Here is a 13,929-nt window from a genome sequence, read left to right on the forward strand (position 1 = left end):
CGGGTTCCGCGGGACGCACCGAGGGGCCGAGGCGCGGCGAGTGGGGGCCGCCACCAAACTTGCGGCGCGAGCGGGGCGGGCGCGCCCGGCCCCGCCAGGGCCTAAGTTCCCTGAGGCCGCGGCGGCCCGGGACCGTCCTCCCGTGGGATCTGAGGAGAAAACTCGCCAGCCGGTCTCCCAGTGGAGTCCTAGGGAGGTGACGGGGCCGGACAGCTTCGGGGGCGCCTCCTCACAAATGCTGTGTGGGATACTGAGTTTCATACCCGCCCTCGAGGCCAGAAGTCCGTTCTCTCCGGGTGTCCTGATGGAGTGAGACCACCTGCGCCCTTACTTGTAAAGTTGGAATTTTTCTTTGGCCTCCGGAGTCTGCGCAAGGCAGAGTCCCCCCGCCCCGGCAGGGGCCAGCCAGGTGTGCTAGGTGACTCCCTGGGATGCACTTGGAGAGCGTTAGTAGCCATCACCTTATGACTAGCGGGGCAAGCCTCAAATTAACCGCAGAATTTCCGGTAGATTGGATTGTGGTGTTCGTGTTTGTTTTAGAATTGCCATGATTTCTTTGTGTTTTTCTGTTTTTTTGGACGTTTTAGATTAAGTCATTTGTCATCCTTTCACCAACGAGTTAACAAAACTTTTGGAATAGTTCCTTTGCCTTCCTCCTATCCGTTGCTGTTAGAGGTGTTTTTGAAAACCAGTAATTTTTTTTTTTTTTGCAACGGTATCTTTTCTTTGGGTTACAGTGTAGGATCATAAACCCCTTTCTTCCCTGAAAGAAAGAAATCCAGTGTTTCTTGAAGATCAAGGAAAACTATCTGTCGTTGGTTTTTACCTTTGCTCTGGGCTGATAATGTGTCAATAGCTCTTTTTTTTTTTTTTTTAGTAAACTCTTGAATTTGCCTGAAGCTTCTTTTCTATTCTAAAATGCTAGCCTTAAGGTCTCTGAGAACTTTGTGTCAAGGAAACTTAGAAAACTTATTAAAGTATATAATATACAGAAAAATTGCACAATCCTAAGTGTGCAGGTAAAAGATTTTTACTAAGTATACCATCACAGATCAAGAAACAGAACATTACTAAGTTGGGGTTTATACCTAGGAGTGTAATTGTTGGTTTGTGAGGTATATGAATGATAAAGATACTGTTGAACATTTTCCCAAAGTGGTTGTGCTAATTAGCAGAGAATTTTAACCCAATTACCCCATGTGCTTGTTGATGCTTGTCAGTTTGAAACTTTTGTGTTATTCTTGTAGAGGTGCAGTAATATATTAGTGTGGTTTTATTTTGCATTTTCCTGATGGTTGTGGTTTTATCATTTATTGGCCATTTATATGTCTTTTATGAAATGCCTGACCCTTATTTTTTAAATTTATAATATTTTGGATATGAGTCCTTTTTGGGAGGTACATGCACACCCCTATCTATAAACTATACATAATTTATCTTATTCTATTTTGTGTTTTCACTTTTTAGTGTTTTTCTTTTTTTTTGATATATGGGCATTCTTAATTTTAATGAAATGTATTACAATTTTCCTTTATGATTACTGCTTTCTGTCTCCTATTTAAGAAATCTTGCTTAGCCTAAGGGTATGAAGATGTTTTCCTGATTACCTTACAGAAATTTAATTTCATTTTACTTTTCACATTTAAAGTGTACAATTTATAATACGATTCCCATGGATTATAGGGGATCAAGGTTCACTTTTTACCAGGTGGATATCTTTTTGACTCAGCACCGTTTATTGAAAATAACCATACTTGTCCCTCCACACCAGGTGCACTTTTTCACAAATCAGGTGACTGTTTAAGTGTGGATCTGTTTCTGAATATTTTATTTTATTGGTCTATTTGTTATTCTTGCACCAGTATCACTGTATTAATGTAATTGCATGTGTAATAGTATAAGGTCTCCAACTTTGTTCTTTAATAATGGACAGTTTTGGCTCTTTGCATTTCCATGTAAATTTCAGAATTGTCTTGCCAATTTCAATACATTTTGTAAATTGGAATTGAATCTATAGATCAATTTGGAAGTATCGACATCTTAGTATTAAGTTTTCCAATTTATGAACGTGGTATATACCTCTATGTAGGTCTTTTAAAATTTTAGTAATGTTTCGTAGTTTTCTGTGTAAAAGTCTTGCACATCTTTTATTATTTAATCTTAGGTATTTAAAATTTTTGAGATTATTTTAAGTGATATTTTAAAATATTTGTGGCCAGTGTATAGAAATACAGCTGATACGGGGCACCCGGGTGGCTCAGTTGGTTGAGTGTCTGACTTCGGCTCAGGTCATGATCTCACAGTTTGTGGGTTCGAGCCCTGCGTTGGGCTCTGCCCTGACAGTTCAGAACCTGGAGCCTGCTTCATGTTCTTTGTCTCCCTCTCCCACATCTCTCTGCCCTTCCCCTGCCTGTGTTCTCGCTCTCTCAAAAATAAATAAACCTAAAGAAAAAAAAAAAGTACAGCTGATCTAAGTCTTTAGTCTTCACTCAGGACCTAATCTAAATTATACCTTGTATGTTCTAGTTTTCCAAGGTGGTTTGTTATTTTTTTCTTGTGTGTGTGTGTGTGTGTGTGTGTGTGTGTGTGTGTGTGTGTTATCTAGGACCAATTAAAGAGTTAGTGTTCAGTATGTTCACAATCACTGTGTTAGGACTTGGGGGATACAAAGCTGATTAAGATGCTTCCCTTGCCCTTAAGGGGTTTAGAGTCTAGGAGGGTAAGTAGAAATTCAAGAAGAGACCTTTATCCTCCACGATAAGTGCTATTATGAAAATTGGTTTGGCAGCATGCAAAAAGGACATTTAAATCAACTGGGCTGGGGCGAGAGTGGGGCAGGTAATAGATCTGGCTCGCCTTGTTCTGACCGTTAAGCTTAGGAATTGGGCTGTGGGTCGGTAGGGTCTGCTCCTATTCAAAATCCATGCTTTTCTGCTTAATCCCTTGGCTTTCAGCCTTAGCTTCACTCCACTCTTTTGAGTCTGGAGTCACTGTTTCTAGGGAATAAATATGAGATTATATAAATGAAGGGAAACTAAAGGGTCTATATATTGCAGGCCTTAAATTACTAACCTGCTCTTCAGCCCCACACCTCTCCCATACTGACCATATACTGATTATATACAGGAGGACTTGGAGACTTCCAAGTCCTGAGCCTTCCTGGGAGTCTGTAAGTGAGGCAAATAGGTTTTGTTTTCTTTTTCTTAAAATTTTTTAACCTTTACTTGTTTTTAAAGGAGAGTGAGATGGTGTGAGTGGGGAGGGGACACAGAATCTGAAGCAGGCTCCAGGCTCTGAGCTGTCAGCACAGAGCCTGACGTGGAGCTTGAACTCACCAGCTGTGAGACCAGGACCTCAGTGGAAGTCAGACCCCCAAACGACTGAGCCACCCACGTGCCCAAGTGTTTTTTTTTTAAGTTTATTTAATTATTTTGAAGGAGAGTGAGCTGGCACACATGTGAGCGGGGGAGGGGGAGAGACAGAGGGCAAGAGAATCCCAAGCAGGCTCCATGCTGAGATCATGACCTGAACCAAAATCCAGAGTCAGACCCTTAACCTACTAAGCCACCCACATGCCCTGCAGATAAGCTTCTTAATCATATTCCCTTTTGCAGGCCTGTAGGTTTGGCTTCCTGTCCTCTACTCAATTATATATTCCTCATTCTCTTTCTTGTTTCATAGTTCTTTTATCTGTCTGAAATGTTAAAGATAGTCTCTTTAAGCCTTTTTTCCCTTGTGTAGTTTGTTTCCTCCAAGTTACTTTTCTTCTATAATAGAGGCCCTCAAAGTTTTGATTTATCCTTGGTGGTTTGCTCATGATTGAAAGTGGAGACTAAAAGCTGATTGGAAGCCCTGAGCTTGTAGGTGGGATTGACTTCTGGGTTTACTTTGTATTCTCCTGCATAGAACAGTGGTTCTCAATTTTAGTTGCACTTTAGAATCACATGGAGAGCTTAAAAAAGACACTGCTAGACCAAATGCAACAGAATCTCTGAGGGTAGGACCCAGGTAGCAATATTTTTTAAACAGGTATGATTGCATATAGTAAAACACACACATTTTAAGTTTATAGTTTGATTTTTGCCCTGTATACACCCATGTAACTAATAGGATATAGAGCATTGTGAAAACCTTGTGTATCTCTTTGTTCTCTTTTCCCCACTCCCTGGCCAGAGGCAACAGCTATTCTGATTTCTATCCCTACAGATTAACATCAGTATTTTCTAAAGTCCTTCAGGTGATTCCCCTACGTGGTCAAGATTGAAACCATTGGTTCAGGTGGACTGTTTGAAGCTACTCCAGTGTTTCTGTCTTTCCTTGTGGTCTTGTCACATTGTCCAGCAAGTATCCTCCAGTTTTGTGCTTGGAGGGTAGAGGTTTGGTTGATAGTGATTTGGGAATTCAAGAAAGATGGCTGGATAATGAGTCATAGAACGTTCAGTATATTGGGTCACATAATTTGCTATTTTATTGGGATATTTAGGTCTTCTACCCTTTATGGTTTACCCTCGAGAGAATAAATCTCCAGTCAGCTTTTGCACTGAGGATAGGCCACTCAGCAGCTTGGAGGAGGAATGGGGTTTAGGTTTCTAACTGTTCACAGCTTTCACCTGATCATTTGTTGGGTCTCCCTTGCCCCTCTTTATTCTGGCAGTTCTGAAGCCTTTTGAGGATTGTGTAGTATAAATTGGGTTGGTTCTAAATTGCCAGCACTGCTGGCTTGTAATTTGGCTGTCTTTGACAAAGTCAATTACCACTCATCCATCTTCTTTCCAGCTTCCAAAATTTTATTGCTGTTGTCTCTTTTTCCATTCTCCCTGTCCTTATGGTTTATGAGCTAAAAACGGAACACAACAACTCTTCTTTATCCTTCTTTTAGTAGAGTTTTGGGAGGGAGGAAAGTTAGATGTGTGTGTTCTATCTGGAAGTCCATCCATCAGCTTTCATTATAAAAATGTGTTACCATATGCCCTTCACTATTGTCTGCTCGTTGAAGGATTATAGCTTTTAAATTTCTTTACTGTTATCTAAATAGAGTGTCAGTAGGGAGAATACCAAAGTATTGGATCAAACTGTCATTTCTCTAGAAGTCCCCAAATTCTTTTGAGAAGTACTTGTCCCAGAATCATACATTCTCAGGATTGGGAATAGTTTTAAAGGTAAGCCAAATAGTGATCTATCTGATGCTTTGTAAAAGTGGGAAACTCATGGTAAAGAGGGGATTAGTAATTAGAAAAACAGATTGGGCTATGACCTCTGCAAGGGATCTGAAAATCCATATAGAACTTAAACATTTAATAGTGAATTAATAAACTTGCATATTTGTAACATAAAAGTTATCAAAAAGTCATGGTTGTTTTGTCATTTCAATCCATAATAATTAAATCCAGCTGTGGTCATGGGGGAAGAATTTTTTATTTTGAAGAAAAGTTTTTACCAGAAAAAATTGTAATCTATTACTAAAGATAAAGTTGTAGAGATATTAGTTTATAGTTAACATAAAGGGATAAGTTAATTAAAACTACTCAGTAAAAGTTTTATTTTAAGCTTCTTTAGTAGCTTTGTGATTCTTTGCACTCTTTATTTATTTAAAAACTATTTAAAAAAAACTTATTTTTGAGAGAGAAACAGAGTGTGAGCAAGTGAGGGGCAGAGAGAGAGGGAGACATAGAATCCAAAGCAGGCTCCAGGCTCTGAGCTGTCAGCACAGAGTCTGATGCAGGGCTCAAACTTATGGAACACGAGATGAAGTCAGATGCCCAACCAACTGAGCCAGGCAGGTACCCCTCTTTATTTTCTTTAAAACACTAAATCAGGTTTCCAAATGGTCTTTAAAACAGTTCACAGTGAAATCATTTGTTTCCTCTTAAGCTAAGTTTATACAATTCAAAGTATTTACTTTTAAATATTGTCCATTTTTTTCTGTGCTAAAATGTTCTTTTGGAAACATGTAGGTTAATTAGTGTTTTGTGGATAGAACCTGTTGACTATTGTTCATTATTTCAGATGGTTTGGTGTGTTTATTTGTTGCTGTGTCCAGCTGTTTTTTGAAAATTGTCTCTGTACTTAAAGAGAGCTCTCCCTGCCTGTGTTGTTTGCAGTTTATCCTTTAAGTGGCCAATGATAGTGTGGGTTTAGTGCTTGTTAATTGTTCTTTGTACTAATCCAGCCCTCACAGTTGTACTTTGAAAAGTGTTCCATAAAGCTGGTCAGATTGACTATTATCTGAGTCTTCATTGTTGGTTTTGCTATTCAGTGTCTTGTGAGTTCATGATTAGGGCTCTCTCCGTGAGGAACTGCTGGTTCCTGTGTTCTTGGAAGGGACCTTGATGAGAGATAGGAACAGAAATGGCTGTGTACTTGATCATTGCTCATGTTTTTCATAGGAAAGTACAAGTATTGATATTAAAGTGATGAGGGGGATTTTTGTCTTGTCTTTGAGTTGGTGCTCAAATGATTAACAGCTGTCTGCTTTTTTGGCCTGGTACAGATCTTTTGCTATGTCAAAAATGAATCTAGCATTTTTATAAATGGGGCTAGTAAATTTGTTAGATCAATGTTAACAGATACTGAATAAAAGTGCAGCTCTTGTGAACAATTATATAATACAATAGCTAAATGAGATACATGAGAGAAGGAAAAATTATTATCTTCAGGTATACCAGAAATCAGGATAGTTGAGAAGACTTGATGGTGAGAAAATAGAGCTTGCAGTAAATTGAAAATAAATGTTTTCAGGGTGGCTGGGTGGTTCAGGGTGGCTGGGTGGTAAGGCTCTGACTTTGGCTTAGGTCATGATCTCATGGTTCTTGGGTTTGAGCCCAGCATCGCTTTCTGTGCTGACAGCCTGGGGCCTGCTTTGGATTCTGTGTCTCCCTGCCCCTCTCCCACTCGTGTCTCTCTCTCTCTCTCTCTCTCTCAAAAATAAAGCATTAAAAAATTTAAAAAAAAAGAATGAATTTTAGGGAATAAGCCCATGAAACTTATAATGCCTTTGAATACTTATTTGAGTCTGGCGCCTTAGCCCGCTCGGCCATCCTGACACCTGAATACTTATTTGAAATACATGTAAGAGATGAGCACAAAGTTAAAGACTCAACCTGACTGCCTTTTTGAAAATGTGGAGAAGTTTTTCTGTTGTCAGATGAGCAAGGTTTATTTTATTTATTTATTATTTATTAAAAATTTTTTTTAGTTTTGAGAGGGGAGAGGGGCAGAGAGAGAGGAAGTTACAGAATCTGAAGCAGGCTCCAGGCTCTGAGCTGTCAGTACAGAGCTCAATGTGGGGCTTGAACTCAGGAACCATGAGATCATGACCTGAGCCCAAGTTGGATGCTCAGCACACTGAGCCAGGTGCCCCAGATGAGCAAGGTTTATAAGGTCGTCAAGCATGATGGTACATTTACATGTAACAGAAGATCAGAAAAATGAATCAGTAAGTGATCTAGAAATTTAAAGAAGTTATTTAATTGTCAGTAGATCATTAAGAACCACCAAAGATAACACATATTTAGCCTCTCCTCTGTGTCAAACATAATGGTACTTATTGGGAAGATAATGGTGATTTACATAGACAAAATCCTTGCTCTCACAAAATTTACAAACTATAGGGGAAGGCACAGTTGATATATTCTAGTTTCTGAATGAAATTATTAAAAAAAGATAATTGATTAATTTGTCTTAAATCTTAAGGCTTTTTATAACTAGTAAGGGAAAAAATGCTGAGTGAAGTAAGTTTTAAATCTTAATATCTGCTTTAAAAATGTGTGAGGTAAATTTATATTGAATGAAACACGTAGAACTTAACTATACAATTGAATTTTGGTAAATGTATTTGCCTTTGTGAATCTCTTTACCTTTCCTCCCAATAATCTCTCATGGTTTCTTTAGTTAGACCCTTTTGTTATCTTTTACCACAAACTAGTTTTTCTGGTTCTTAAACTTGTCATGAAAATAGAATAATTCAGTGTATTTTTTTCTGTCTGGCTTTTTTTGTTCAACATGATGTTTTTGAAATTCAACCAGGTTGTTCCTCACATCAGTAGTTACTTTTGACTGGTGTGTAGCAATCCATCATACAGCTATAATTCAGTTTATCCATTTCCCCATTTGGTTATTATGAATAAAGCTGTTATGAACACTTGACTACTTGTCTCTTTATAGACATAGATTATCTTTTCTATTGGCTAAATAACTAGAGGTGGAATTACTGGGTCATGGGGTAGATTCATATTTAACTTTAGAAGACAGTTACAATTTGCCCAGGTTATACCATTCTACATTTCAACCAGCAATCTGTGAAGGGTCTAATTAAATCAGAACTGAGTTTCAGAAAGTATATTCTGGTACAGTGGGGTACAAGACTTAAGATAGGGAAAACACACAGTAAAGTAATAGAGTTGAAAATTGACGTATTCCTGTTCCAAGGAATGGATAGGGAGAGAATCTTAGGGATTCTAGATCTATGGCATGTGGGGTGGGATAAGGGAGGGCTCAGATGACTCCCATGTATCTTTCATAGGCTGCTGGATATTGGTGTAGTAGTAATTAGTAGAAGGAACTGAAGAGTAGATTTTGGTGGGAAAAGAGGGTGATAATTCTGTTTTGTTTGTAAGTAGTAATTGGGGGTAAAAGGAAGTAAATGAAATAGCTCTGAATGTGTGTGTAGTGAGGGAACCTGTTTTGGAATTGAAACTTTGGGGGCCATTGACATTTCAGAAATGAGTTGATGAAGAGGAGTGCAAAAGAATAGAAGTAGCCACCACAGAAGGGAAACCTGGAAACTGACTTAACAGAAATTGAGAACTTTGAAGGAGAGAAGGGTTTGAATGTTGTTACTGTGAGTAAAAAAACAATTATAGCCTTTTTGGAGGTTATATATATTTATATATATTATAAATATATGTTGTATATATTTATATGTGTTTTATATATTATGTATATCTGTTAAAGTATCAGATTTCTTTTGTTTTTATTTTTTATTAAAAAAATTTTTTTACATTTCTTTATTTTTAAGAGAGAGAGAGAGAGAGAGAGAGAGAGAGAGAGAGAGAGAGAATGCAAGTGGGGGAGGGGCAGAGAGAGGAGGAAACAGAATCCAAAGCAGGCTCTGGGCTCTGAGCTGTCAGCACAGAGCCCAATGTAGGGCTCAAACCCACAAACTGTGAGATCATGACATGAGCCAAAGTCGGGTGCTTAACTAGCCGAGCCACCCAGGCGCCCCTGTTTTTATTTATTTTTTAAGTAATCTTTACACCCACCTTGGGGCTTGAACTCATAACCCTGAGATCAAGAGCTGCATGCTCTACTGAATAAGCCAGCCAGGTGCCCCAAAATTTCACATTTCTTGATCCAGTAGTTATACTTTATGGAATAACTCCTAGAGAACTACACAAATGTGGAAAGGTGTGTAGAGGTATTTTTTGGCACCTGCTATAAAATAAAAAATTGAAAAAAACCCAAGTAGGGGTACCTGGGTGGCTGGGTTGGTTAAGCATACAATTCTTGGTCTGGGCTCAGGTGATGATCTTGCCATTTGTGAGTTCAAGCCCTGCCTTGGGGTCAAGGCTGACGGTGTGGAGCCTGCTAGGGATTCTCTCTCTGCCTCTCTCTCTCTCTCTGTCTCAAAAATAAGTAAACTTAAAAAAAGAAACAACAACCCAAGTAGCTATCAGGAAAGGATTCGTAACTAAAATATGGTACATTCTTATGATAGAATGATATACAGCTAAGGTAATGTGTGTGTATGTACTGGATTTCCTATTGCTGCTATAATAAATTAATAGACTCACCTTCAAAACAATTCAGTCTCTTACAGTTATGGGGGCCAGAGGTCTGAAATGTTTCACTGGGCTAAAGTCAAGGTATTGGCAGGGCTGTTTCCAAGGGTAAAATCTGTTTTCTTGACTTTTCCAGCTGTTAGAGTTAGATTCCTTATACACTTTGCATTGTGTTCTGTGGCCCCTTCTTCCATCTTCTAAGCCAGTTGTTTAGCATCTTCAGATGGTTCCAACCCATATAATCTTGATAGTTTTGTCATCGCCAAATCCTTAATTTAATCTGCCAAGCCTCTTTTGCCATTTAAAGTAACATTCATAGATAGATTCTGGGTATTATGATGAGGTCTTTAGGAGGCCATTAATCAAGCTGTTAATAACGCTAACAAGAAGGGGGAAGGGGAAGGAAGGTGGTGGTAATGGAGGAGGGCACTTGTGGGGAAGAGCACTGGGTGTTATATGGAAGCCAATTTGACAATGAACTATTTTAAAAAATAATACAAGGACAAGAGATTAAGGTACATTAAAAATTCTCAAAGAAATACCTATAATATGATCTATTTTTGTTGTTAAAAAATACATATCCCTATGTTAGTATATGTATAGAAAAGATTAAAAAAATTTTTTAAATGTTTATTTTTGAGAGAGTGAGAGGGAGAGACAGCATGAGCAGGTGAAGGGCAGAGAGAAACAGAGACACTGAATCTGAAGCAGGCTCCAGGCTTCTAGCTGTCAGCACAGAGCCCAACGTGGGGCTTGAACCCACGAACTGTGAGATCATGACCTGAGCTGAAACTGGACACTAAACCAACTGAGCCACCCACGCACTCCAAGAATTTTTTATTTTTTTAAGTGAGCGTGAGCAGGGGAGAGATTGAGAGAGAGAGGGAAAGAGAGGGGAGAGAGAGAGAATCTTAAGTAGGGTCCATGTTCAACGTGGAACTTGGTGCCACGATCCTGGGATTATGACCTGAGCCGAAATCAAGATTTGGATGCTCAACTGACTGAGCCACCCATGCACCACAGGAAAAGAAATCTTGATGGAGATAGACCATACTGCTAACAGAGGCTCTTTGAGGGAAGGATTACAGAGTATTTAAACTTTATGTTGTTTTCTATGATATTTCAGTTCGTAATTAACATGTATTTTCTAATTAGAAAAATCACAATAAGTAAAAGGATAGAGCATAGTACTGGGTTGTACGTTGCAGAGAGATCAATAAATAGGCTTTTGGTGAGCAACCTGTGTGGTTTCAGTGAAATGGTAGGGTAGAAGACAGATTACAATGAGAAAGTGGAAGGTGAGGAAGGGAAGAATGAAAAGCCAAACATCTTTCCATTTTCTTAGCTATGAGAGGTGGCAGGATGCAATGAGACCAGGGCTACTCAAAGGGATAAATAAAATTCAATGAGAATTTTAAATATGGCAGAGCGGCATGTTTGAAAGTTAAGAGCAGAAACTGGGAGGAAGAGAGAGATAAATTGTGTTCCAGGATAATTCAAAGAGCATGAGGCCTGAGGTCTTTTGACTTGATTAGGCAGAAGACACACTTGCCTGTGGTGGGTGAGACCTAGAGAGGTGTGGATATGCCTACTAGTTTATCATATTTTAGTTTTCTTCAATATTATCAGATTTAAAAAACATCTCTTGCAATCATTAATGCTTTTTTGGCATCTTCTGAAAATCTAAGGTTAGTCTTGTTAATGTATGTACTCACATTGTCTTGATTTGTCCCCCAAACTGCTGATTGTTTCTGTAGCCAAGCATATAAGTTTCAGGGAATAAGACCTTAGTTTTCTAGGTGCAACACTTTGGGAATTTCTCTTCTTTTATTGAAACCAATTATTGCATAAGAAAATCTTTATGTAAGATTGTATCAATTTTCTTTTGACTCTAGAATGTTACACAGGAAAGCATTGGAGGTAACATTGACTTCAGCCTTTTTTCAAGCTCCTGACAAGGAAGAAGCTTAAATAACTTTTGATGAGGCCACATGTATCTTGTTAATAGAAGGTACTTTTACCTTGCTGAGATGCTGAGGACTTTTTAAAAAATTATTTCATTGATATTTATTCCATTTATGCCAGGATTTCCTGATTTTTCATGTATCCTTCTATTCAGCTTTGATTAACATATATTTCTCCTCATAATTTGATCACTTTTCCTTTTTAAAATTAAAAAAAAAATATTTACTTAATTTTGAGAGAGAGAGAGAGAGAGAGAGAGAACGAGAACGTGACCAGAAAGAGAGGGAGACACAGAATCCCAACCAGGCTCCAGGCTCTGAGCTGTCAGCACAGAGCCCAACTCGGGGATTGAACTCACAAACTGTGAGGTCATGACCTGTGCCAAAGTTGGACATTCAGGTGACTGAGCCACCCAGGTGTCCCTCCCCCCACCCTTTTTTTGGAAGCTTATTTATTTATTTTGAGAGAGAGAGAGAGCGAGAGCATGAGCATGAGTAGGGGAGGGGCAGCAGAGAGAGAGGGAGGAGGAGAGAGAGAATGCCAAGCACTCTGTGCCATTATCTTGGAGCCCGACGGAGGGCTCAGACTCACAGATTGTGATACCATGACCTGAGCCGAAATTGAGTCAGATGCTTAACTGTCTGACCCACCCAGGTGCCCCACTTTTCCTCTGTTAGTATCATAGCAGTTAAATTAATGAACATGACTAGCATTAAAGTAGAAGTTTTAGGACTTTGCTATGATCTGTGCACTATTTACCCATTTGGAGAATTATGTTGAAGATTCTAATTGCCATTTTAGAATTTTTCAGAACAGTGATAATCGTTTCTATTTCATATTGGGTATGGCGTGACCATGCTTAACATACTTCTTGACACAATGATTGATATATTGTGTATACTAAATAAAAAATTCATGTAATATATATTTTAAAAGATACTTGTTCTGAATTTGTGGTTTTTCAGACTTTTTAGATTGAGACATAGGGAAGCCAGTGTTTTGGTACATACTCTTGCTGCTACCAGGAAAATATTGTGTGTGTGGATATATCCTTTTTTATTTTACAACAGTTTTGTGTTTATATCAATGGAAGGTTGAGGTCAGGAAGCAGACTTATTAGTTCCTTACCCATGAATTTCAGCACCTTACTGATAGCAATGTTATGTGCTGCTCAAAGGATCAAATTTTAGTTAGCTAGTACTCTTAGTTTCTCCCTTCTTTCTTTTTTTCTTTCTCTCTTTATCTCTTTCTTTCTCCTTTAGAGAAACATCTATAGCTCTTAGTAAAGCCTAATGCTAATTGAAAAAAGTAAATGAATGCTGATTCCTTAGGGTAATTGCATACTATAGCTAGTACAGTTTTAGATACTTTTTTAAAAGTTTATTATTTTGAGGGAGGGAGAGAGAGAGAGAGAAGCAAAGGAGAGAGAGAGAGAATCCCAAGCAGGCTCTGTGTTGTCAGTGCAGAGCCCAATGGCGGGCTTGATCTCAAAACCATGTGATCATGATCTGAGCCAACATAAAAGCCGGACACTCAACCCAATGAGCCACCCAGGTGTCCCAGTTTTGGATACTGTATTTATTTATTTTTAATGTTTATTTATTTTGAGAGAGGGTGTGTGTGTGACGGGGCATGGGGGAGGGGAAGAGAGAATGAGAGGGAGAGAGAGAACCCTAACCAGGCTCTGAAATGTCAGTGCAGGACCCCCCCTCCCCCCGCCACCCACCCTCGTGGTGCTCTATCTCATGAAATGTGAGATCATGAACTGAGCCCAAATCAAGAGTCATATGCTTAACTGATTGAGCCACTCAGTCACCCCTTGGATAACTACACAAACATTTAAAATGTAAAACTGTGTAGTACCTCATTCACTTCGAATGTTTCAGTCACCTAGCCTATATATAACAGCAATACTCAGATATTTTGAATGGGTTGGAAAAATGTGTGTTTGTGGCTATATGTATATGGTAACTTTATATGTAGCTTAAGGTATTTCAGAGCTGTCTCAGTCTAGTAGAATTAAGGGAATTCAGTTAGCTGGAGAGCTGTGCATGTGGCACCCCTTAGTCCTTTAATAGTGACTATAAGTACAGATTTGCAACTATTAAACAGTAAACTCCTATCATTGGAGCTTTAAATATAAAACATTACCAACAAACTGACATTTTACATTTAGATGATTTTT

At 38.7% G+C, this 13,929-nt stretch overlaps 1 protein-coding gene across 5 annotated transcripts in view; it reads left to right on the plus strand.

The window, feature by feature from the left end:
* Nucleotides 1-13,929, plus strand: part of EVI5 (ecotropic viral integration site 5) — a 190,558-nt gene that overhangs the window by 478 nt on the left and 176,151 nt on the right. The gene's annotated exons all lie outside the window — the stretch shown is intronic.

This window comes from Suricata suricatta, chromosome 8 (assembly GCF_006229205.1).
Source record: "Suricata suricatta isolate VVHF042 chromosome 8, meerkat_22Aug2017_6uvM2_HiC, whole genome shotgun sequence".
Classification (NCBI taxonomy): Eukaryota; Metazoa; Chordata; class Mammalia; order Carnivora; family Herpestidae; genus Suricata; species Suricata suricatta.